The sequence below is a fragment of the Hylobates moloch genome, unplaced genomic scaffold, assembly GCF_009828535.3.
Source record: "Hylobates moloch isolate HMO894 unplaced genomic scaffold, HMol_V3 SCAFFOLD_4, whole genome shotgun sequence".
Classification (NCBI taxonomy): Eukaryota; Metazoa; Chordata; class Mammalia; order Primates; family Hylobatidae; genus Hylobates; species Hylobates moloch.
The window spans coordinates 63,788,484-63,815,302 of NW_026652279.1; the positions used below are offsets into that span (position 1 = coordinate 63,788,484).

At 38.1% G+C, this 26,819-nt stretch overlaps 1 protein-coding gene across 3 annotated transcripts in view; it reads right to left on the reverse strand.

The window, feature by feature from the left end:
• EPHA6 (EPH receptor A6) overlaps positions 1–26,819 on the reverse strand; it is a 960,796-nt gene that overhangs the window by 33,978 nt on the left and 899,999 nt on the right. The window lies entirely within an intron of this gene.

Below are 26,819 nucleotides of genomic sequence, written 5' to 3' on the forward strand. Positions count from 1 at the left end.
TGAAACACTCTATAAATCCCTTTTTACTGTAATGACAAGAATAAAACAATTCATCCATTTGATTTACAATTTTAAAATCCCTGCAGCTCCAAAGTGCGAGTTGAAGGGACGAAAGCAGCCCTAGCACCACTAGATGGCGGAAGAGAACAAAGAGCAGCTCCCAGATTGCTGTCTTAAACCGTGGAGATGGCTTAGGTTTATAACAAAAATTATTTTTGACAGTCAGAGCCCACCACAAAGGGATTGTTTCAACATTGTCCATGATCATGATCTGATCACCCACTGGATGCAAAGCCTGGTGCAAGTAGGGGTGGAAAGAAATAAAAGTGTGTTCTTTGGCCCTTAAGGAATTTAAGTTAAATATCTTTAAAGGTGAAACTATTAATTGAGTAATCTAAACATTACTTATTTAGTAATGCTTAGTAAACACTACTTATTTAGTAATGCTTAGTAAACACTACTTATTTAGTAATGTTTAGTAAACACTACTTATTTAGTAATGTTTAGTAAACACTACTTACTGGGGTGAGGGGATTCATCCAAAATGGGAACAATTTAGGTTTCACAAGGCAAATGAGAGCATTAATGGTACCCTTATTTCAAAGACTAGTAGCATGGAATTGTTAGAAGAAACCTTGGGGAAAACACCTTGAATCCACTCCCCTGATTTTACAAGTGGACAAACTGAGCCCAGGGCTTGGAAATTTCAAGGTTTATAAATTTCTCAACATATTATTAAGTACTTTATGTATACTAATGCTATCATATGATGTAAAGGTGTAATACGTAAGCACAGGGATTCTATAACCACATATCAAAGCAGCCCAATAGAAGGAAGCCTGACGCCTGAGGTTTTCATGCGTCGGGGCAGAGGTTAAAGGCAGCACCAATTTAAGACTAGGGAATTAAATTTACAAAGTTGGTGACAGTAGTTTAAGAGTGTTGGGGGGCAGGGAGCTGCAAGGGGAGAAAATTCATTCTTGAACCCAAAGTAGGGTAGCCAGATACAATAAGGGACTCATGGTTAAATTTGCATTTCAGATAAATAACAAATAATTTTTCATCATAAGTATGCTCCACAAGGGAATTTTTTGGTGTAAGTACATCCCAAATATTATATGAGACATGTTTATACTTAAAAAAAAAAAACAAATTATTGTTTATCTGCAATTCAAACTTAACTGGGCACTCTATATTTTTATTTACTAAATCTATCTACCCTAATCCAAAGCACTAAAATAATTCAGAAATGAGAACACTGCAAATGATCCAACTGGACATAAAGTCATGTTCTAAAAAATGGGTGTGAGCTTCACAAGGGGGTAAGGATAACTCTACTTGTATTTATGCACCAGTACTACAGTATTCTTGTTTTATTGTATGTTTGTGAGTAAAGTGCCTCAGTCTTGTGGCTCTGCATATTGAGCTATTTAAGTAAGATTCAGGTTTGTTTCCAATATGGAAGCCACATTTCCAGAGAACAAAGACCAAATTTGTCAGTTTGACCCGAGAACATATACAAGGGCAAGGGCAGCAGTCCCATCTGGCATTTCGCATGCTGGATCTTTCTTTGTTCCAGAAAACAATATGTAAAAGTATGACTTGCTAGCCTGCCTGGCCTTTCCTTTGCTAAATCTTTGTGGGTTCTATTAAGATAGGTCAAAAAGCAGAGTTAATGGTTATTTTATGTTCATTCACTCATTCACCTATAAATGATATTACATATAAATTATTCACATATAAATTTATATTTTGAATAATTTGATATCACATATAAATGACAACATTATTACTTTCCTTCGTAAGATTTTATTTTTTTCTTCAAGGAGAAGGTATTACAGAATATTTGATTAATGGCATTGCTCCCTGTTATGAACTGAATTGTGTTCCCCTAAAATTCATACATTGAAGCCTTAACCCCCACTGCGACTATATTTTGAGATAGGGTCTTTAAAGAAGTAATTAAGGTCAAATAAAGTTATAAGGGTATGGCCCTCATCTAATATGACTGTGTCCTTTCCTTATAAGAAGATGAAAAGGTATCAGAGTCATGCAGGCACAGAGAAAAGGCCATTTGAGGCCATCCTCAAGAAGAAGCCATCTGTAAGCCAAAGAGTTGGGCCTTAGGAGAAGCCAAGTTGTCGGTACCTTGATCTTGGACTTCCAGTCTCTAGAACGGTGAGAAATATATTCCTATTGTTTAAGCCACCTAGTCTGTGGTGTTTTGTTATGGCAGCCCTAGCAGACTAATACACTACCACTATAAAAAAAATTTTTTTTCAAAATACTTCGTTAAAATGAACAACATTACAAAATGGACAGTGCATCTTTATTTCAAATTTTATTTCAACTGTTGTCTTTTTTTTTTTTTTTTTTTGAGATGGAGTTTCACTCTTGTTGCCCAGGCTGGAGTGCAATGGCGCGATCTTGGCTCACAGCAACTTCTGCCTCCTGGGTTCAAGAAATTCTCCTGCCTCAGCCTCCTGAGTAGCTGGGATTACAGTCACCTGCCACCAAGCCCAGCTAATTTTTTTGTATTTTTAGTAGAGACAGGGTTTCCCCATGTCGGCCAGGCTGACCAACATGGTGATGGTCCATGTTGAACTCCTGACCTCAAGTCATCCACCTGCCTTGGCCTCCCAAAGTGCTGGGATTACGGGCCACCACACCCGGCCAACAAATGTTGTCTTTAAATGGAAAGTATGAACTGGAATAAATCTTAAAATAAAACATGAAAAAAATGGGACATAAGTTTAATGTAGGAAATAGAATTCTAATTAACAAAATGCATGATAATATGAACCTGATGGTATGCACAAACTGGAATAATTCTGAGCATACATGGAATAGAGATAGGGAAGCAGTCACACCTTTTGTTCCAATGGGAGGATATATACTGGATACAGTTTATATCTAATTGCAAGATGAGACAGAAAGGAAGAAGCCCTTAAGGCACTGCATAGTCTCCCTTCCTTACATTAGAGGAAACACAGAAGCACCTGGGTTTTTTCTTTTTCCTTTTTTAATTGAATGGATCAACTTAAACTTTCATGGCTTGATCTCATCTACATATTTTTGCCCATGATCTTGAATCATATACAGAGGTAATGCACTAAGGTACTTTTTTTCTCAAAGCATTAACCACCAGATGTTTGCTTCAGGTTTTGGGAATGAACAAACAGTACTTTAGATTTGAAATCACAATTATTGGAACATTACATGTTGCTTTACCATATGTTTATGAGAGAGAAAAAAGTTACCAAAGGTGCTAATCAAAATGACTGAATGTAATTCAAATGGCTTCTCATTTACTAATACTTCTCTTACAGAGCAAGCTTAATAACTTAGGGAACAAAAGAAAAACAGGAAATAAGTAAACTGGAGGGGTACTAAAATGTTTATTAGTAAACCTTCTGTGTTTTTGTTTTCCAAGTCATATTCAGAGATTGTTGTCTAATAAGTAGGTAGTTAGTTGTAGCTGAAAAAGTGCTGATGAGGGAACAAGGAGTACTGTATATTTGTATATCTTTGTCTGCCCTATATCCCCAGAGTGGAGTTGTATTATAGGTGCATTTAACATCCGAGTATTACTACATAAGCCTCTAATCTTCAGAGAAGAGACCAATCAATTGAAATGTAGTAAGGATACAGAGGCTTAATACTGGAACCAAATGGAAAAATTCTGTAGAGAAGCAAGAACACTTAAAATGTCTCTCTCCATTTCTTATTTACTGGATTTGATGGTTATCTTGAAGGTAAAGGGTTTGAATAGACAGTAATCTGTCTGTAGACTTTTCCTATGTTCTCAATCTATCTCTATAGTACTCAATAAATGAGTATATATTATACTAAAGAATAATTTAAAAAATCCTTAAGAGCAATTTTGACTAAACATATTTTTCTTTCTGAAATACAAATTGTAAGATGCAACTTTACTATAGTTCACTGTGTGACCTTGGGCAAGGCTTAATCCCTGGAGTCTTAGATTTCAGAACTGCAAAATGAAGGGATTTGAATTAATGACCATAAAATAGTAAACTATAATGAGTTTTGACATTTGCCCACAATTTCTCAGCTCCCATTAAATTGTAAAGAGATAGGCCATATGAGTTGGTACCAAGACCATGTGAGCAGACAGCCTGATGGCAGACAGAAAAGGAGGCAAGCACACTTTGGGTTACATCCCTGGCCAATAATTCATGGTTACAGTGGTGATCATGAGTGGTAAGCAAGAGGAAAAGTAACTTAAACACTTTGTTTAAGGAGACAACAGCATGAATAATATATATTGGAAAGGTTTGAAACCAAGACATTGACTTTTTCTTCCTTTTTATTTTTTAACTCTTAATGGGTAACCATTGGTTATTTGGAAAGCTTATTATATGGAGTCTTACTGATGTCAGACAAAGAAGGCATTAATGTACTTACTGGAGGATGACTTTAAATTATAATTTCTTGTTGGTGGGATTATGTGTGGCAGAGGTGGTCTCGTTTCAGGAGCTTTTGTGGAGAGGTCAGCATTCTGGGGCCTTCTGCCTTAATTCACTATGGTGTCCCAAAAAGTCACAGCAAGTCACAGAATGATCTCAAATTCACTAGTTATAACAGACAACCCTAACTAGGGGGATAGTCCTCTTACTTTTGAGAATCACTGATCTTGAGAAAGAAATCCATCTCTTGTGCATCTCTTCCTAGTTTGTATTCCCAAATCAACAAATTATTTTATAGTGTAAAACAATATTATATTGTGCATGTGTTTTAAAACTATGTGCCCAGCCTCTTTCAGAGAGGCATGCGTACTCCTCCTTTATTGAGATCTACAAATCTACGGAAACTTTGGTACTCTGGAAAGTTTTGTCCTTTTCTGAAATATGGAGATAATATCTGCCTTAATATGGAGATAATATCTGTCTTAATATGGAGATAATATCTGTCTTTGCTTGAAGAAAGTTTGAAGGCTAATAGTGGAATGAATTCATTTATAGTTACAAAGGAGAAACTTCTCATATTTTGGCTTCTAGATAACATTTTCTAAGTGGATTAAATGAGATGGTATACACAAAGCACCTCTTAGCAGCCAGCACCTGGTGTACACTCAGTAAATGTTATCTATTTCCTTAATTATGTATCCAAAATTTGTCTTTTTTTGGACTAATTGGGCTTCCAGCCCAGATCAGCATCTCAATTCCTTCATGTGCAATCACTGAACTCACCCCTACCATGCCCAGGCTTAGGGATGATCTTCTCAAACAACAGATTTTAGGAGTCAGAGGTGCAAAGTCAATTCTGCTGATGGACAGTCTCTGACACAGTTCTAGTAATTTAGACCTTGTTTTGCCTAGTTCAAGGAAATCTGTGTGTCTTGGTCCAGTGAGTTTGGTCCCATGCTTAAACTCCTGCCATTGTCCTGCCAGTGCCCTTCCAAGACTGGAGACAAATTTTATTCATCTTAATATTTCACAGGTAGAATTCTGTCATCATGTAATATCATTTATGGTTGAATGCTGGCAGGCCAGACTTCTGTCTGCAGCTTGACCTGCCTGATAAGGACTGTGTCTGGATTGCTTGCTTTTCCTGTGTGTTTCTATTCTCTTTCTGAGGTCATGGCACACTCGGTAAGCTATGAAATGCTTGTCCTTGAAATACACATGTAGACACAGTCACATATGTACATACATGTATGCATGCACATGAGATTGTGCAGGTGCACACAATTTTGTATCAATGTCTCAAGATTCACAGATGCCAGATTAAAAACACTCTTATCCTAAGCAAAAGAAGCTTTTTTTGGCACAGTATTTTTAAAATATTGGTTCTTAATAACCAATTTTTATAAGCTGATAAGCACTGCAGAAATCGATGGTAGGCAGCATTGTTTTAGGTAACAAACATATGAAACTAACTTTTAAAAAAATCTTATATGAGATTTTTTATCCCTTGTTCCAGGTTTTCATTATGTGTGCTGAGGACCTTCACGAGGGTGTTCACTGAGGTCTCAGGGTTTTATATTTTATGAAGCCAGAGCTCAGCAACTATTGGTCCTTGGGTTGAAAAAGGTCTGAATTTAGGCTTTTCATGGCTAAGTTATTTTTATTTTGTTTCCTTAAACTGAAACTAAATGTCTTTAGACAGGGCGTGGGCTCTCTAGAGCATCTGCTCCACCCTCTCACCAAGTCTTTCATCAGACACACTTGACCTATTTCCATTATCTTCCTGGCCCTGTCGGTGTTGCTGCCCTGTCCCTCCCCCACCCTAACTCTAACCCTACCCTTCCATCTGATTATGAAATACACAATTATCTACTTTTGAAATTTGTTTTACAGTGTATTTTTCATAGAGAATAGGGGCAGATGAGAAACAATTTCAAATACACATGAATAGCTAAATCATCAGCTTTGTTTTCTACTTGCTAAAAAAATTCTTAACTATGGAAAGACTCTCCTCCTCCTCTCCTCATTTGGAATACTTAGAACTACACTACATTTTTATTCATTGTTTAAATGTATAAGCAGCTCAGTGAATGCTAATTTTTTGTTGTTCCTGTAATAAAACACTGCTTATCGTGCTATTCAAACCCTGAAGAATTAGGATCCTTCTCACCTGCTTCCCCTTAAATTGCTCCTGAAAATAATTCATTGCCATCTATTTCTCAGTATTCTCTTTCACTGAGAACATAGGTGCTACATCATTAAATGAGTAACACTATTCTGGGGGACATCTGTAAAATTGGATTTTCTATTTCATCCTATAAGGTAGATAATGTAGGACACAATGCTACTGTAGTGTGGGAGAATAAATATGTACTTTATTATGAGAATTGCCATTGTATCTGAGTTTAGATAACTTAAACACTACTGACAGTACAAGCAATTTTTTCAAAACAACCTATCGCTTATTATGGTTTTGAAAATATACTGCATGGTAAAGACTTAGGGATAGCTGATAATATGTTAAAATGAGTTAAAAATACTATTCCCACTCTTATCTGGACAGCAGTACTCTTCTCTAACATCTCTCTTGAGGTATTCTCTCTCTCCCTTTTTTAAACCCAGCTGTACAGAAGACTACCTACCCCAGCCCACCCTCCCCAGTGTATTTTAAATAATGATTTTTAAAGTTTCTTATTTGTAGTATTTATGGCAAAGAACTATGGAAATTAACACAAAAGTAATGGGTTTTCTTTTTTAAAAATGTACAACATAAATCGTAAAGGGGAGTGAAAGATTAATTATTCCAGGCCATTGGCAATTGTTAATATTGAGATATTTAATACATTAAATTTTTAATGAAAATATAACTCTTCAGATATATAACATTTGACAGTTTTATAAAGCATTTTTATATCAGTGGTATCAGTTTGATGTGTAACATTAAAGAGTGGGTGCTTTGCTTTCTTATCAGGTTGCACTGTGAGAATAATACTCATACAGGGCAATGATTAATCCCTGTAGCATCTGTGATGATTAATTTTATGTGTCAACTTGACTGGCCTGAGGGATGACCAGATAGCTGGTAAAACATTATTTCTAGTGTGGTTGTGAGTGTTTCTGGAGGAAAACATTAGCATTTGAATCAGTAGATTAAGTACAGAAGCTTTCCCTCAGGACAGGCATCATCCAATCTACTGAGGGCCCAGATAGAACAAAAGAGTGGAGGAAGGGTGTTTGCTTTCTCTTCTGGAGCTGGGACATCCATCTTCTGCTGCTCTTGAACATCAGAACTCTAGGTTCTTAGACCTTTGGACTTTGGGACCTATGCAAGTTCTCCCCTTCCCTTGCCCCTTTCTTAGCCTTTGGGTTAAAACTGAATTATATCATCAGCTTTCCTGGTTCTCCAGCTCGCAGATGGCATATCCTGGGACTTTTCAGCCTCCATAATCACGGGAATGAATTCCCATAATTATATATATATAATCTTATATATATATATATATATATGGAGGTATATCTATATTGGTGGAAAGATATGTAGAGCAAGTTATGTCTTTGTCAGCAGCAAGAAAATGGAATATATATCCTAATGGTTCTGTTTCTCTGGAGAATCCTGACTGTATTAGTCCATTTTCTTGCTGCTGACAAAGACATACCTGAGACTGGGCAATTTACAAAAGAAAGAGGTTTAACGGACTCATGGTTCCATATGGCTGGGGAGGCCTCACAATCATGGTGGAAGGCAAGGAGGAGCAAGTTATGTCTTACATGGATGGCAGCAGGTAAAGAGAGAGAGAGAGAGCTCGTGAAGGGAAACTCCCACTTTTAAAACCATCAGATCTTGTGAGACCAATTCACCATCACAAGAACAGCACGGGAAAGACCTACTCCCACGATTCAACCACCTCCCACCAGGTCCCTCCCACAACACATGGGAATTCAAGATGAAATCTGGGTGGAGACACAGCCAAACCATATCGCTGACTGATATACCATCTATCTCTATCCATGGTTGGATGAAAATTATTTGAGGAAAAGATTTAGATCCTGTCATTAGGAAAATAAATTGCATAAAGTGAAGCATACCTATATTTATACTAGTAGTATTTGCAAACTCTGCTTAAAAACAAATATTCAAAAAGAATGGAAAACTTGTATAGTACTCCAAAGTATACACAAGGGTGATTCTCATAAATCCTGGGGTGCTTGTTTTGGACAAACAGCATGCAATGTAGAGAGACAAAACAATGGTAGAGCTGAATCCTGGCTTCTTGGCCCTCTTTCTTCTCTAATCTGTTTTGTGATCTTAGGCAAGTTACAGATTTTTCTGTAAATAGAGGGAACTGGACTTGTATCTTGTAGTTCATGTGAAGGTCTAATATTCCATGATTTGTTAATATATGTAATACCCCAGTGAATTAAAACAGAGGGAACAACCTTCACTTCTGTCTAAGGAAACAGACAGAAAGTGTTAGTGCAGAGCTCAGTTGCTTCCTGTGCCATTGTTATGCCCACAGGCTCTTTATACATTAAGTTAGACTGTTCCTGACAGATCCACAGTGCTTGGAACATATCTGAGCAGCAGGTCTTCTTTTGCAGCTATTGCATGTAGTGTTGTGATATATTGGTTTAGAATGGAACAGTGACCTTAAATTACCATTGTCAGAAAGGCTAGCTCTGACTATCATCTGAGTAGGAGAGAAAAGATGAAGAATGACATCTTTAGAGGCAGTCTGTTTGGGGTCAGCTACTCAGTCTGAAGTACACTCAATAGGAAAGAGGGCACAGTCATCTGAAAGACTGAAGAACATCACTCTAGGGAAAGGATGGGGCTGAAGGGCTTACCCCCAAAGGTGGAGAACTTGGAAAAATGTCTGGAAGTACCTGGAGCTGGAAATACCAAAATATGTTTAATACAAATAAATCTATTTTAAAAGTAGACTTTGGCTGAAAGAATTATTAAAATGCTCGTATTTTCTGTATTAGTTTGTTTTCACATTGCTATAAAGAACTACTTCAGACTGGGTAATTTATAAACAAAAGGGGTTGAATTGACTCACAGTTCCACATGGCTAGAAAGGCCTCAGGAAACTTAACAATTATAGCAATAGGTGAGGGGGAAGCAAGGCATGTCTTACATGGTGGCAGAATAGAGTGAGAGTGAGGGAGCATCTGCCAAATACTTTTAAACCATCATATTTCATGAGAACTCACTATCACAAGTGAAGCATTGGGGAGACTGCCCCCAAGATCCAATCACCTCCCACCAAATCCCTCCCTTGACATGTGGGGATTACAATTTGAGATGAAATTCATGTGTGGACACAGAGCCAAACCATATCAATCCACCCTGGCCCCTCCCAAATCTCATGTCCTTTTCACATTTCAAAACCAACCATGCCTTCCCAATAGTCACTCAAAGTTGTAACTCATTCCAGCATTAACTGAAAAGTCTAAATCCAAAGTCTCATCTGGGACAAGCAAGTCCCTTCCACCTATGAGCCTGTAAAATAAAAAACAAGCTAGTTACTTCCAAGATACCGTGGAGGTACAGGCATTGAGTAAATCTTCCAGTTCCGAATGGGAGAAATTGGCCAAAACAAGGGGGCCACAGGCCCCATGCAAGTCTCTGAAACCCAACAGGGCAGTCATTAAATTTTAAAGTTCCAAAATAATCTCCTTTGACTCCATGTCTCACATCCAGGCCACACTGATGCAAGAGGTGGACTCCCAAGGCCTTTGGCAGCTCCGCCCCTGTGACTCTGCAGGATACAGCCCCATTGGCTGCTTTCACAGGCTGGTGTTGAGTGCCTGTGGCTTTTTTTTTTTTTTGACTTGCATGGGGCCAGGTGTATGTATCACTCTGGGGTCTTGAGGATAGTGTCCCTCTTCTCAGAGCTCCACCAGGCAGTGCCCCAGTAGGGACTATGGGTGAGGGCTCTAACCCCACATTTTCCCTCTATATTGCACTAGCAGAGGTTCTGCATGAAGGCTCTGCTCCTGCAACAGACTTCTGCCTGGACATCAGGCATTTCCATACATCCTCTGAAATCTAGGTAGATGCCCCCAAAGCTCAATTCTTGTCTTCTGCACACCTGCAGGCCCAATATCACGTGGAAGCCACCAAGCCTGACGCTTGCACCCTCTGAAGCAATGGCCCGAGCTGTACCTTGGCCTCTTTTAGCCATGACTGGAGCTGGCACAGCTGGGACATGGGGCACCAAGTCCTCAGGCTGCACAGAGCAGTGGGGCCCTGGGCCCAGCCAGTGAAACCACTTTTCACTCCTAGGCCTCCAGGTCTGTGATGGGAAGAACTGCCATGAAGATCTGTGAAATGCCATGGAGACATTTTCCCCATTGTCTTGGTGATTAACATTTGACCTCTCTTTACTTAAGCACATTTCTGCAGCTGGCAGCTTGAATTTCTGCCCGCAAAATGGGATTTTCTTTTCTACCACGAGGTCAGGCTTCAAATTTTCCAAACTTTTACACTCTGCTTCCCTTTTAAACATAAGTTCCAATTTCAGACCATCTCTTTGTGTACACATATAACTGTATTTGTTCAGAAAAAGCCACGTCACCTCTTTAATGCTTTGCTGCTTAGAAATTTCTTCTGCCAGGTACCCTAAATCATCTCTCTCAAGTTCAAAGTTTCACAGATCTCTAGGGTAGGGGCAAAATGCCAGCGGTCTCTTTGCTAAAGCATAGCAAAAGGACCTTTGCTTCAGTTCCCAATAAGTTCCTCATCTCCATCTGAGACCACCTGAGCTTACATTTCATTGTCCAAATAACTATCAGCATTTTGGTCAAAACCATTCAACAAGGCTCTAGGAAGTTTCAAACTTTCCCACATCTTCCTGTCTCCTTCTGAGCCCTCCAAAGTGTTCCAACCTCTGCCCATTATTCAGTTCCAAAGTTGCTTTCACATTTTTAGGTATCTTTGTAGCAGTACCCCACTCTTGGCACCAGTTTTCTGTATTAGTCCATTTTCATTTTGCTATAAAGAACTACCTCAGACTAGGTAAAAACAAAAGAGGTTTAACTGACTCACAGTTCTACATAGCTGAGGAGGCCTCAGGAAACTTACAATCATGGCGGAAGGAGAAGAGAAAGCAAGGCACATCTTACATGGTGGCAGGAGAGAGAGAGAGGAACTGCCAAACACTTTTAAACCATCAGATCTCATGTGAACTCACTCACTATCATGAGAACAACATGGGGGAAACTGCTCCCATGATCCAATCAACTCTCACCAGGTCCCTCCCTCGACATGTGGGGATAATAATTGGAGGTTCATTTGGGTGGGGACATATAGCCAAATCATATCATATTTTAAGTAGGTTTTAAAGCTGGGTTAAGTTGATTAAAAAATGGAAGACAGTTTACTTATCCTCAGGTTCATAGTTGAGAAAATTTATACAAACCTTTATTCTTCATTCCATTATTCCAACACAATATGCTGTATTTTCAACTTTTCTCATTTCTAAAACCAATGGAACCTTCAGATCCTTACTGGTTTAGGATCAAAGTGATTATTCCTCTTATGCTTGCCTATAACACTTACTGTCTGCCTCACTCACTTTGCACCTAGCATCATATAACCTCTATGTACTGTTATTTGAATTTTTAAAAGATGAATGTACTATCTTCCCAGAAAGTTTATAAAAGTTTTGGAGGGTCTTTTATTCTTCTTTTTACTAATGCTACTTCACAGTATTTGGTATGGTGCTATGATTATAATGTAAATTTATTGATTATTTGCTGGGAGGATGACTTGGGATGAATTAGGAAAGCGGTGTAAAATGAAAGGCACAGTCTCAGAACTATACTATATAAGTAGAAATCACATTTTGATTTTCAGTTCCTTTTTAGTCATCATTATGAATTTGATTAATGATAAGGAAAAAAAGAAAGCGGGGATTTCTCAGTCTAAATTTGCAATTTAAAAAGGGTACCACTAGAGAGGCACTGAAGGTCACTGGTGGCATTCATTCATTCCCTTAGTCTTGAGTTTCTTGAACACATCTCACATGCCAGGTGCTACAGTCACAAAGAAGACATGCTTCTTGTCCTCGGGGAGCTCATGTTGCAGTAAGAGAAACATTGATGTAAATAAATAATAGCAACACAGAGGGTAAGGGCTCTAACAAAAGTCTGTACCAGATTCAATTGGCACCCAAAAAAAAAAAAAAAAAGGAGGGATCAGTTCTTTGGGACAGCTGTGTGAGGAGGCAAAAAACTTTCAGAATAGAGGTAATCTTTCAGGTAGAGCTGACAAGAAAAATCAGAATTTGACTAGCAGGACAAAAAGACTAGGACATCCCTTCAGAGAAAACAGAAAGTTCACAGTAAGAGGCACAGAGGGGCGACACAGCATCTCATGTCCAAGAAATTGCAAGTTGTCTGAAATTGCTGCCACTAAGAGTCTAAGAAAAACTGATGATTGTGAAGTTGGAGACAGCAGCAATAGCCATGTCAGCGAAGGCTTGGTTAGACAACTAGAATAGCAGGCAGTGAGATTTCACAACGTTACCATCACTAGAAACGCATTTCTACAAAACGGAATTTTATAATTTGGGTTGCATCTGTCACTTTTTTTTATGTGCAAAATTATACAAAATTTGGTTTGATTTCTTCTTTGTTTGTTATTGTCCTTTGTTTGTTGTGGCTTAAAGATTTGTATCTTGTGATCAAAAGTGGTGTAAATGAGTGTTTTTCCTAAAATAAAAGGATGACAGGGATCCTAAATCTCTCTTTTGACCTTTTGCACTAAATGTCTCATAAAAAGAATAAAATCACTTTAAATCTGGCAGAATCAACTACAGTAACTGTGTGCAATCATGCATCATACCAAGCAGGTTGAAAGGTCTAATTTTACTTGCATAATATATTCACTGTTTTATAGCAGATTTTTCCAGTGAATACATTTTGGCAAAGCAATGCCTTTTTAAACAAGCTTCCAGCTTGTTTTGCTCAGGTTTAAGTATATCATTTGGGTTCTGAAGCCTTGTTCATTGTGGACAGCAGATGGCTCTTGGAGGACATCACTGGAGCACTGCGTGGCATAACATGACAGAATCTGGATGTACTTGGCTGCAAATAGAAAGAAGCGACAAATAATTTATATCATCTTCAAATGATATCACAAGCCAGTGGCTAAAGATGATTTAAAATAAAAGAGGGCTTATCCAATTGTGGAGTGAGGTCTTTTAAAAGATCAATCCAGATTTCTAAGAGCCCTTTCCATTTTTATCTTGAATGTCTCTTGGCTTTTTCTTGTTTTAATCTATACTCTTCTTGATCTGTTCTTTTTCTTTTGTTCTCTACTGTCCTGTTTTCTTTCACTCAGTTCTTGCTGCCAAACATTCAGTGTGTGTACAGATTATAAATCCCCTGAGGCAGAGACTTTGTTTGCTTGGTTCTTTGATGTTTTCTCAGTGCTTAGAAATGAGCCCAAGGATAATAAGTGCTCAATTAATATTGGTTAAATGAATGTTAGAGATGTAGTGTACAATCACAACAGTGCTAATCATGTCATAGGTGATTCTAAACGATGCCATGAAATGTGAGAGGCGCCATGATAGTGGAGAGTCAGGGGAGCCTTCCAGAGAAAATGAAGACTAGGCTGGAAACTTATGAAAGATGAATAGAGTTAGATGAATGAAAGAGGTGTGAGAGAGGAGGGGATGGGAAATGTGGGAGGGAAGACTGATCCAGGTAGGGAGGAGAATGTAAGATTTAGAGATACTGAGAGAAGCTGAGTTCAATTGGAGAAAAGAGGTGAGATAAAGGACGAGGAGAGATGAGGCTAGAGAAGTAAGCAGGGGAGAGATCACGAAGAGCTTCCTCGGGCATTAAAAATATTTGGACCTTGTTTTGTGGCAATGGAACACCATTGAAAGGCTTTAAGCAAGGGGATGATAAAATTTTGTTTTTTGTTTGGTTTTGTTATTTTTATTTTACATCACTTTGGCTGCTCTGTGGCTTGCTGATGGGGAAATAGGAGGAAAATAGGAGAGCAGATAAGAAAATCTTGCCATGTCTAGAAAGTTAGTAACATTACTTCATAATTCTGTAATATTCACATGACACCACATTTTTATACATTAAATATGTGTATTGCAGTTATGATTTAATATTTCCCATATTACAGATAAAAATGGGATGCCATTTACTCTGTTTTAAGTAATCTAAATAGAGAGTCAAAGTTAGTCATGTAAAAGTTACAAGGAACATAATAAAAAAATTAGAAAATTTTCTTTTTGAAGACCATCTCATACTATAGAAGCACCATTTACATTCACTTTAAATTTATGTATTAGGGAAAACACTCTGTATCAGTCAAGTTCTTCAGAGAAAGAGAACCAATAGGATATGGACAGATATATGAGGATATTTATTATGAGAAATGGCTCACATAATTATGGGGGCCTAGAAGTCCCATGATATGCCATCGGCAAGAGGGAAAACCAGGAAAGCTGATGGTATAATTCAGTCAGAGTTTGAAGGCCTGAGAATCAGAAGCTCTGATGTCTGAGGAGGAAAAGATGGATATCCCAGGTCCAGAAGAGAAAGAGAATTCACCCTTCCTCTGCCTGTTTGTTCTATCCAAGGTCTCAATGGATTGGGTGATATCCACCCGTCACCCATGTTGATGAGGGCAGATCTTCTTTGCTGTCTGCTGATTCAAATGCTAATTTCTTCCTGCAACATCCTCATGGTTGCACCCAGAAATAATGTTTTACCAGATGTCCGGGTATCCCTTAGGCCAGTCAAGTTTACACATAAAATTAATCATCACATCCTCTAAGGATTTGCTAATTAGACTAGAAAGATTTTCTATAGCTATTTAAAATTAATAATGCCATATTTAAAAAAAATCCACTTTTTCCTACTTAATTCATATGTTTTATATAATTTAGTCTATATTAAAAATTCTAGTGTAAGTAGTTTACTTGAAGGGCAAGAAGGAAAAGTATTCAACTTTTGTTTTTGTTTTGTTTTTCATTTTGTTTTCTCACATATATATGTGTAGTGGGCATTAGAAAGAAAGAAATTTCACTCAGAAAGGTTGTTTTTTAGTGTTCTCAGTTATGAAATTCTATAAGACCGATTTTTACTTTTTTCCCCCTGAAAACAAATTCGCTCAGGGCAAAGGACTTCACATGGGCTCAGTGTTAAATGGACCCAAGGTCAAGTTGCTGAAGCAATTCAAGGAATCCAAAACAGCAGTTATTGTTACCATGAACTTCATCCATTATTGAGGCACAAAACAAGATAATATATGTGATTGTGCTTTTGATATGGCGGTTTTCATCTATATACTTCATCCTGATTTTTGTATTTTGTTTTGTTTTCTAGTTCACTGGTGACTTTACAGCCAATGTTGGCTGGAAAACTTTATATGATGTGTAAGTTGCTATTTATTCAGTTCTGTTTGTCATATTATTGCTCTAAGTAAACAACTTTTACAGCATTAAACTTGCTCTCATACCTTTCTGGTAAACAAAATTGAACTTTAAGCAGAGCCCTGAGAATTCAAGAAGAAAAAAAATACCTACTTGTAGAAAAATACCTGAGATGTTAAATCCAATATGCTGTTTTTAAAAATAACATCCTAATTTGCAGGAAAGCTCCTTTTATTTGAGGATAGCTATACTCATATTTTTCATTTGAAACATGAGGTCAGTCATTTCCCATTAGTCTTGGGTAGACATTTGCTAGCAGTCCACAACCAGAACCATTTGGCCCAGTTTTGCGTTATCGACAGGCTCTTCCCAAATGGCTTCTTTCAGGAATCTAGAGGAAGTTTCATGTCAGCGCTGTAGTGCATTAGCGCGGTTGTCAGAAATGCTTCCCGAGGGCTGACTGCTTTCTGCCTGACTTCAGCCAGTGCTGTCAATCTTTCTTTCTCATGAGCCCTAAAATGATCTCACCCTCCCTTCCCTGAGTATCTCTTAAAAAGAAAATATTAACTTGTATAATTTAAGGAAACAGAGACTTCTTACATTTAGTACAGTGGGTGTTCATGTTATTGATGATAAAATGAGGGCAATAGTCTAACTCTGTTCAAGTTGGGTTTCTGTATTTATGATTTTTGTTTGTTTTAAGATAATGTCCTAGACATTTTAATAGTTCATTTCTGTTAAATGATGGAGTTCACAATCTAACACTTACAAAAAAAATAAATGAATAAAAGTGATTCAATGAATCCATGGGTTGAAGCCAGAATGACCTACATGCTACCTGCTAAAAGTACCAGTGGTTACACTGGTATGATGATAATAAGAGAAATAGTGATTGACTTGTAGTACTGTTATATAACAGAAAAATGCAAACATTCATCGTCATTAGGCGCTATAATAAGCACAATTATATTTAAAATGAATGGGGAAAAAGTTTCTCTCTGTGCTACATTTATGTCAGAAGTTTTAGTTTCTGTTTTTGCTGAAGAAGCATCAGGTTTCTAAGAAAATTCCAAGTTCCATGTTTTTTATCCCTTTTCTAAATGCTCATGTATTTTGACTAGGTGCTTAGCTTCCAAAAGCATTATGGAATTTAAAGATTGTATCCATCCTTTACATAAAACTTTCTCATTTTGTCAAATGGGAACTTTCAATAAGTAATATAAAGGCTCATTAGTATTTCCCTTATACCAAATCACTTTGGCATTAAAGGAGAAAAAAGTTCTTTATTCTAACACATTGATCTTCACAAAAGTTGAAAGATAATAAAATACCTGATAAAAATGCATAGCTTTGACCCTCAAAATCCATGTAAGTGAAAGGGGAGTGAATATTTCTGAATGCTAAAATTTGTACTACAGTCATATTTTCTTGGCAGGCTGATTCAAAGAGCTTTATATGACAGGCAAGTTACACTAGCCTTGACAGTACAACTGGGTGAAAGATTCAGATCTGTTTTTATATTTAATGGGAGTGTAAGGGTCAGACTGTCAGAGCAGGATACTCTTGCCAGTTGTCAGGAATGGCTACCTTTGAGAACACCTAAATGGAAATGTAGATACCTGATATTATTTTCAACTTGGCACTCAATTTATAAATTTGAGGAAATGGCTTGGAATCACTATACATTATTCCTATCACCTGTGATTTAAGGAATTGATTGCATTATATTTGGGGGGTTATGGAAAGGAAGAAAGAAAGGATTACAGATAAATCTGAATGTCAAATAACAAGTATAAATTATACTATACAATAGTCAAGAAGGTAGGTATATATAAAAAAAGAAGGTAGGTATATCATTGTCAGTCAAATGCAAATAGTACTCATATTACAATTTACTATTTAAAATGAAATTATGTACATATATACACATATATATGATCCATAATCCATGATGAAGATAAATATGTTAGACTATCAAAATATACAACAGAGTATAGAATTTTTATTAGTTGTTAATGCAAAATATGTATTAGATATCAGCTATAAGTGCTTAATACATTTTTTGCTGAAAGGATATAACTGTTAATGCACTCCAATTCAGGAAATTTAGTAATTAAATGATTCATCTGTCCCTTTAATATGACTCCTTGCCCCCAAAGCCCTCTGATCCTCCCAAGATGGAACATTCAGCCAATACTGAGCTCTTTCTTAGGCTTTGGGACCCCCTACTGTCTCCACACAGGGAGCCTGTAAAGCTGTAGGACTTAACACTGAATCACCATGTGGGTATCCTTTTGTCTATTAGCTCCTGCTTGGTTCTTTCAGACCAATCTCTGTCCATTTCTCATATATGGACACTTGTCCTCCTCTATCTGGTTTATAGGTTCCATTAGAATAAGCTCATACTGGAATCCTTCACACTAAAATCCTTAGACTATGCCTAGTACAAAAATTGTTTGCATTCCTGAACAACCATTTATTACCCACTGACAGATGCTCTGGATACCATGCTCTTCTCACCAAGAGGGAAATCCTTCTCTTCACTCTCTGACACAACCTACCTGCCTCCTGGCCTTTGGCCTGTGTGGAGTTGCCTAATGTTCTATTCCTTCCTAATGTATTTCCCATTCTTTTCCCTGCTGTGTCAGGGTTGGCCTGCACTGGTCTACCAGTGATGGGAATGCTGGCTCTGAAAAACCACATCTAATTTGCAGAGAAAATTACATCTCTGTACATCTATTGGTTGTGATTAGATTATAATATGCAGAACTGAATATTTTGTGAAATCAAAGGAAATTTTATGTAATATATATATGCATATATTTTATATGTGTACTGTATGTGTGTGTGGTGTATTTCTTTTTCCTTCATATCCCACACCCTAGGTGGTATTGTACCTTAAAAGAGATAGTTCTTTGTTAGTGGCCTTGACTTTAGATATTCTGTTCAGCTAAGCTAAAGTTGATTTCCTAAAAGTTACACAAATATTAGGGAATAATGGGTCAGGTTTACATTAGCTTTATCTGCTTCTTAGATAATACTTCCACCCTGGAGAGCTGATGGGCACTTGTCTTGGGAGTGCCAGGCTCACCACCCAGCCAGGTCCAGCAGCTCAGAATTTGTGACTTCTACCACTTCTGGACTTCAGTGACACAGCCCTGAAGAATGTGATATGTGGCATCTCACATGTGCATCGAAGGAGACCCTTCATTCAACTTGGAAGCGTGGGGGAATTAATTCATAATATGGCGAACTTTGGTGACTGGAGAACAGGAGACAGAAAAGAGTTCTACAGCAATATCTTTCTTGCTTCTTTCCATGAGTGGTTTTGAAGCACCTTTTCTTCATACATGAATGGTTTTGAAGCATGTTTTCTCCATCCAGCCCATTTGGAGAAGTTCTTCATGGTTAGCGAACACATCTCTTAATTGCTGTGCTTTTTGTGGTCCACATGAAGAAGTAGCAAACATAGTAATATGTTGTGGTATTGCTTCACATTCTTTCTTGCTAAACTTCCATTTTCCCTCCATCCCGTTGCCCTGGTTTTGTACTTCCAAAATAGAGCACCATCATTTAAAATTCTGAAGTTCTGTTTTCCAGGGAACTTGGGCTGAGGCAATTGCCAAATAATCAATATTTCTGCCATCCCTTGAAAATTCAGGGAACTTGCTCTAGTCATTAGGCAAGTTCAGACAAAGTACATTTTGTTAAATGCTTAATTTCTAGAAAATTGTGGCATAAGGGAAATAGTGGTTAAAAAGGAGTTAATTTTCATAAGTTTTCCAGACGTTTCTTGGTCATTCTGTGAACATAGCTTATTCGTACAGGCCTAATATTCTTGCTCAGTTTTAAGTTTTAATTTCTGTGTTGGACTTGGGAACTGTTTATCAGATTCCTGTTATTGTGTCCTACATTTCTCAACCCACCACACTGTGCAGTAAAGTACAGAAGTTAAGAGTTAAGATTCTTGAACCACACTGCTTACATCTGAATCCTAGCTCCACAACTTATGGGCTCTGAGGTTTTTAGCAAATTTCTTTACCTCTCAATACTTCAATTTTCTCATCTATGAAGTGAAGATAATGACAGTACCTTACAGGATTGTTGGGTGGATTAAAGGAGAGAATGCACTCAAAGTGCTTGCAACAGTGTTGTGCTCATGTAAGAATAATTATTAGTATTATTTCTTTCTCATATTAGTGTCTCTGCTGAACACTATGTAGAATATACTCATGAAAACATTTTTGAATTTCAAAATGAGAAACTATGTATTATACCTGTCTTATATTCTTTATCTACACCAAGAGGGGCTGCATCATAGTACTTGTTACTAATTGTCAGTATCTGCAGGAAGCGAAGAGGAGCAAACTGGTTATCACAATGGAACAACCTGAAGTATGTGTTTCTGAGCCCTGCTTGTCTATGTGCATCTGGATATGCTCTTTTACAGTGACTAATGCTTCTGCTTTGGACTCCACATGTGTCAGAATTTCCAGAATTTGATCCTGTTCTCACAACTGACCATAGCATTTTCCTTACTGGTTGTGGAACACTGGGTCATTTAAACATCTTAAGCTTCAATCTGCTGATCTGTAAATGGGAGATAATAATTCTTCACAGACATATTTACTTGTCATGACAAATTTATTGTCAGGCACCGTTTGGCAGGCACCATGTGAGGACTTGCAGATACAAAAATAAATAAGGCAGAGATCCCATACTCAGTTTACTTATGGTTAGTAAAATGATTGTCACCATTTTCAGACAAGGAAAACAAAGGTCAGAAAGAGTGGGAAAATTGTCGAGGGCCACATGCCGGAAAATTGCCATATTCAAGATGCAGGCTTCAGAGTTCAAACCAGCACTTTTTCTTTATAAAATACTGCTCTCCTTTTGTCAAAATGCAATAAAATACCGTGAATAAAAATGTTCTATAAATGTACAGAGCTCTACACATTAACTCTATTGTGTTATTCTGAAATTTATTGTGCCACATTTTTAAGCACTAGAATTTCCTTTTTCAGCCTTCAGAGACAGAAGACAAGTTTAGGTAAACTTCCTTTCTACAAGGAAGAGGAATTTGTAGTTGGCAAAATAAGGTTTTACAAAACAAACAAACAAACAAAAAACCTTTAATTCAAGAAATAGACTGTGAAGCAGTTTGATTGCCATGCATTTTTTTCTTCTGAAGAAAATGTCTTTATTAGTAAGTAGATGAAGAAAACATATATTGGCTGCCGGTCACGATGGCTCACACCTGTAATCCCAGCACTTTGGGAGGCCAAGGCAGGCAGACCTGAGGTCGGGAGTTCCAGACCAGCCTGACCAACATGGAGAAACCCCATCACTACTAAAAATACAAAGTTAGCCGGGCGTGGTGGTGCATGCCTGTAATCCCAGGTACTCGGGAGGCTGAGGCAGGAGAATCGCTTGAACCCGGGAGGCGGAGGTTGCGGTGAGTCAAGATTGTGCCACTGCACTCCAGCCTGGGCAACAAGAGTGAAACTCTGTCTCAAAAACAAACAAACAAAAAACATACACGGGCTATTTGCTTTTAATGCTTTGCTTTTGTCTTTAAAAATCATTAATATTTTACTTCACTTCTCTTAACATGCCAATCAAACTAGGGCCAGGCACGGAGTATAAAACAGGTGTGAATAGTCAACCTATTTTGGGAGTCATCTTGGGAAGTTTTAGGTGGAAGCAGTTTGGGGAGGAAAGCCAGCAGCACCCTAACCTATGGGACAGATTGACATAAAATGATTGCTGGGACCCACAGAGTGCCACATCCTGTCAGCTCAGTCATTAGATGCTTCAGAAACTGATAACACACCTCCAAGCCAAATTGAACAGTGACAGGTTGATGCCAACTTCATCATGATCTAACCAGTGGATCCCTGGAAGCACTCTAGCACAGGCTGCCCTACTGAAATTGCACACATAAATCAACTGAAGTAAAAACGCCTTTCATGACCCTGAAACATTTCTTGAGGTCTGTGACACATTCATCTTTTAAGGCTTTCATGATGGACTAAGAGGGATCCCACTTGTTCCTAGAAGCCATATGTTCTCATATCCTTGCCTTTTGGGTTACAGAAAATGTCCTTTATTTTTATTAAAGGATGTTAAAATAGTGCTCTTTCTGTCTCACTTTTGGCTGACGCTCCAAAAGGCCAAGGAGAGAAAAACTAATAATAAGCAAGTATTCTAAATTATAAACCTATCCTACATTATTCCAAGGCTTGAAGAGGAAATTTAAAAACAATGAAACTAATACACTGGTTTTGTTACCCATTGCTGCATACCCAGATCACTGTGGTAGAAAAGGCTGGGATACAAATAACTATTTTTGGAGAACACAGCTTGAGTGTTGTGGTGCCCCTCATCTCAAATTCAGTGAGGAGCTGTAATGGGACCACGGGGAGAAATTTTATTCACTGATGAAGTTTAGGAAAATACAATGAACTTGTTTTGAATCTATGCCTGGAAAAGCTTAAAGGTGAGGCACTGATTGATTAGTACCTGTTCTAATGATGAACAACCATATTCTGCTGGTTTTAAAACTAAATTTAGTATTGAGTGCTAATACTAAATTTACAATTGTGTATCGTAAAGAGCCTGCACACTGAAGCTGTGGCCAGCAATGGTTGAGGCTTGGCTTTCCCAACAGTGGGTCTTGTCACAGTGGGTAAATTAATTTCTCTATGCCTCAGTTTCTTCATCTATAAAATGAGGATATTACTACTACCCTCCTCTTTTGAGGAAGTTTAATAAGTTAATACATGTAGCAATGCTTGGACCATAGTACACACTCAGTAAAAGTTAGTTATTATAATTATTATTATGCTAGGATCTAGCTGTGCTTTTGCTAGGAGAATACATTCTTCTGTGCCAGAAGAATCTATTTTCTGTGAATCAGATATGGTTCTTATGAGGTGGGGCCAGCTTAGAGGTTTTCTTCAAAGGGATTTTGTCCAAAAGTATCAGATGCCTATTAGGGTAAGATGGTGCCAATACAGAAGGGAATAATAGCTGGAAAACAGAGATTAATGAGGTAAACATAAGTCATAAGTGCTAAAAGTTACGGAATGTTAAGACATCTTGAGGAAAAACTTGCATAATGATTGGGGGGAGGTCCCCAAAGAACCTGTGAAAGAATTCCATGAGAGAAAAAGTCAGTTTTAATTACTCAGCAAGCTCAGAGGGCATCAATGCCAGATCAAGAGAGCACCAGTGGAGTAAGATCTATCCTGCTCTCTGTTCTCCCTCTCATAGCCCCTCACACTATGAATGGGTCTGAGACCTTAGCTAGAAAGCAGTGGCAAGACATAGAATGACTAGCTCATGAGACCGTGATGGAACAAGCAGTGCTGGGAAAAATGAAGTTGTTTTCTATTTGCAATCCATGGTGTCTGGCTATTCTAATTTAAGTTTGGTGTCAGACTTGTGATTTCTCTGATTTTGAATACAGAAAGTTATGTGAAAAATCATCAATTCAATTTGGCAGATATCTTTTCAGTGCCTAATGTGTACAAGGTTCTGTGCAAAAGAAGATGCTGTAAGAAAAGAGATCACCTTATATCCTGAATAAATTAGCTGTCACTCAACAACAAAGTTTAGTGATATGTCTGGTTTGGTTCAGTGATTTTGGGCATTAATGCATATCGTTATAAAGTGTCACCTGGGCTGGGCGTGATGGCTTATGCCTGTAATCCCAGCACTTTGGGAGGCCGAGGCAGGCGGATCGCGAGGTCAAGAGATCGAGACCATCCTGGCCAACATGATAAAACCCCATCTCTACTAAAGATACAAAAATTAGCTGGGCATGGTGGCACATGCCTGTAGTCCCAGAGGCTGAGGCAGGAGAATCTTTTGAACCGGGAAGGCAGAAATTGCAGTGAGCTGAGATTGTGCCACTGCATTCGGGCCTGGTGACAGAGCGAGACTCTGTCTTAAATAAATAAATAAAGTGTCATCTGCAGACTATAGATTTATAGCATAACCGGTGGTCTTACAATAGATAGCTTCTTGAAAGAAGTTATCAGGCTTACAGATAATTAAGTAGAACAAAATCACTGTCAAACGTTTGAATAAAAGACAAGGGTGACTTTTGGTTTATACTTAACTGTACACTGTCTACAGTAATAGTATTTAAATTGACAGTGCTTTTACAATCTCACCTCATGGACTCATCTTTCTTTAACTTGTTTTCAGCTTCAAAGGACATTTTAATATACCACCATACATGAGTTCTGGCACTAGAATATCACTAACCCTATTAATCAAATCAACCTGCTTGTGGTTTTCCATGATGGTGTCATTTTTTGAGTAATACAAAATCAGATATTCTCTCACTGATGATGTATCTCACTAAATTCTCTGAGTGCTGATAACATAATGACAATAACATATTAGCATAATTCATCATCACATGTACCTTTGCTCTGGGGATGTTTTGCTGTAATATGTAATACACTAGCTGTCATGCTGATGATGTATTACAGCAAGACTTCCTCAGGAAAAAACACATTTTGATGGAATACCACTCATATCAGATGGTACTGCCCAGGGATAAACAGTTAAAAAAAGTTGACTCTATTTGCTATAGAATTCGCATGAAGGTCAAAGGCACTACAAATGGTAAAATCCAGTTTGAAGACAACAAGTATCTATGTCTCGGTTATAGAATAGCTTCCTAAAGTTCAATTTTAGTTCCAAGTAGGTTAAGCCACGTTTTTAATCCTTAGTAAATGTTTGATATCCACAACTCTGACACTATACAATGGAAGTTTCTGCAGCCTGCAGTGCTACCCTTAAATGACACCCTTAAACAAGATGTGGACCTTGCTTGAGGCAGAAGTGAAGTGACTTCTAAGGACAGATTAAAAGTGAATGCAATATATTATAATGCTTTTTTCCTGCAATTTTGCCCCTTGAGCTACCCCATAGAATATTAGATACGAAAGGGACTCATAGGCTGGGCTCAGTGCCTCATGCCTGTAATCCCAGCACTCTGGGAGGCCAAGGTGGGTGGATCACCTGAGGTCAGGAGTTTGAGACCAGCCTGGCCAACATGGTGAAACCCCATCTCTACTAAAAATACAAAAATTAGCAGGCCATGGTGGCCGTTGCCTGTAATCTCAGCTACTCGGGAGGCTGAGGCAGCAGAATTGCTGGAACCTGGGAGGCAGAGGTTGCAGTGAGCTGAGATCGCGCCATTGCATTCCAGCCCAGGCCAACAACTGGGAGACTCCAACTCAGAAAAAAAAAAAAAAGAAAAGGGCTCATAGACGTCTATTCTAACTGTGGCCCAGAAATAATAAGATTCTCTCTAGGTCACACAATAGTGAGTGGCAGAATAGAAATAGAAACTAGGTTTTCTGATGACTGTTCAAGTGTTTGCTACAAAATAATCAAAGTTAATAGGGGACCATTTGTGATTTAAATAGCTAAAATAAAGGGCAAGGATGGGGACAATATGCTGGATACAAAGGAGTTCTTTATTTCTATTACCTTTAATGAAGAGCTTCATGCAAATCAATGTAAACTTGACCAAGCACAATTATAACCATCAGCTGGAAGAAAACAATAATAATGATTATGATGATTATAATAATAGCTAACATTTATTGAGTGCTTACTGAAACTTTGCTAAACAATAGTCTTTTTTTTATTTTTTATTTTTTATTTTGAGACAGTCTCGCTCTGTCACCCAGGCTGGAGTGCAGTGGCGCGATCTCGGCTCACTGCAAGCTCCGCCTCCTGGGTTCACGCCATTCTCCTGCCTCAGCCTCCTGAGTAGCTGGGACTACAAGCGCCTGCCACCATGCCCAGCTAATTTTTTGGTATTTTTAGTAGAGATGGGTTTTCACCGTGTTAGCCAGGATGGTCTCGATCTCCTGACCTCGTGATCTACCTGCCTCAGCCTCCCAAAGTGCTGGGATTACATCATTTCTTCTTCCATACAAAATCCCAATTCGATAGTGAAACATACAAGGTTCATATGCTCTTGATGCAATCACTTTTGCTGATAATTACATTCATGAAATCATCCTAATTATATTCTTCAAATACTAGAAACAATTGTCCTTCAGAAAAAGACTAAATATGATTTAATTTAATTAATTTCAGGCTTCTGATTAGAAAACTGTTTTATTTAAATATATACTGGCTCTGCTTAACCCACACATCTAAATTTCTCTGCCAGCAATTTATGTGCCTCTCCCTGTTCAGTTGGTGATCCTCAGCGTTTTTCCTGGTTGCCTAATTTAAATGATGAGGTATCCATCCTGCCAGGCCCTCTGCATCTCCTTATGTTCTTTGTAGGGCACAGTACTTCATATGTGCTCAATCTTCCTTACAGATGCCTTTCTCACTGAACCAGATAGCATTTTCCTCATTTACTTTCTTTATTATTATCAGACCATCATGAGGACTTGACAAGGGCCACTTACCAACCACACATGTCCTTCTCTGAGACACCAGCATAGCTGCAATGTAAACATTCCAGCTGACCCTAAGAAATGCTAATAATATTACAGCTTTTAATATCTCAATAGATGCTCATAATGCTCTCCTTAATTCTAAAGGTCAGGTAACCATTGGTAGTGGCAGAGTGCACACAGGATAATGATCTATGGGTAATGTTATTTAATGTGTGACTTTGTCAAGAAACTGCCCATATGTATTTTTTAATTTGAAAAACAACAGAGCAGAAAATTGAGGTCACTGAAAACTGAGCCACAGTGATCTGAGTATGAATGAAAAACAATGTCTCAGAAAAGTTTTCCAGCAAGTTTCCACTACTATGAAAAGATGTCACTATAAATTAAAAGCAAACGAGTCACACAGAGAGATGTTTCAGTGCTTTTTACAAGGCACTGTAAATCACATAAATTATTCAGAAAATGGCAGTGAGGTCCAGTAGAACTCCTGAGGTAGCTGAGGATTCGGCACTGAAGGGTCAATTGGTTTAGGACAA